Source organism: Sinocyclocheilus grahami, unplaced genomic scaffold, assembly GCF_001515645.1.
Source record: "Sinocyclocheilus grahami isolate Dianchi unplaced genomic scaffold, SAMN03320097.WGS_v1.1 scaffold24751.1, whole genome shotgun sequence".
Lineage (NCBI taxonomy): Eukaryota > Metazoa > Chordata > Actinopteri > Cypriniformes > Cyprinidae > Sinocyclocheilus > Sinocyclocheilus grahami.
Window position 1 is genome coordinate 1 of NW_015519594.1, and position 781 is coordinate 781.

The window sequence follows — 781 nt, forward strand, 5'->3', positions numbered from 1 at the left end:
AAATATAAATCTTTTGTATCAATGTAAGTCATTACTGTCACTTTTGATCAATTTAATATGTATTTGCTGAATAAAATTATTCATTAAAAAAACGGAATATTACATAATTTTTTTACATTACGTTATTCCATAATTTGGTAGCAAAACACAAAGTGTTGCACATTTTATTGGTGCAAAGGTGAGTATGTTTCTTTTGTATAACATTTGCAACTGCTTTATCATTTAATTAGAAGCAAGCACCACAATTACTAAATTGAGTCATCTGTTATAGAGACTATTGAACAGACACAGACAAGTTTATTGAAAGTATTGAAAATCATTTAAGTATGAAAATCAAAATAAAGCTCAGTAAACACTTGCATTTTTAAAACACTATAACTGTGTCCCATCGGGTAATAAAAAAGTTCTACACACACTTGTGGTCTTGGGCTAAATACAGGAAATACATCATGCAAGTAGACAAGAGGTCAAGTGAAAAGACCACAAGTGTGGGTATTTGGACAAGCCCATCCTATGTGTTGACATCATTTTAAATGAAACAGGAAGACAGGGCAGGACATGTCAAGCAGCTCCGCCCCTTTTTTAAATAACCAATAGTGTTTTGTTTATATCACAACTTGGACCAGAGCTGTTGAGCTCAGTAAAGCCGCATTTGACTGTTTTGACTGTTTATGGCAGCCACAGTCCCTTAGATTCGATATGAAACTGTTACTAAAGTAAAACAGTGACCATAATCATGCTGAGGATGTGTAGTTTGAAAAGTGTGTAATATATTGGTGAA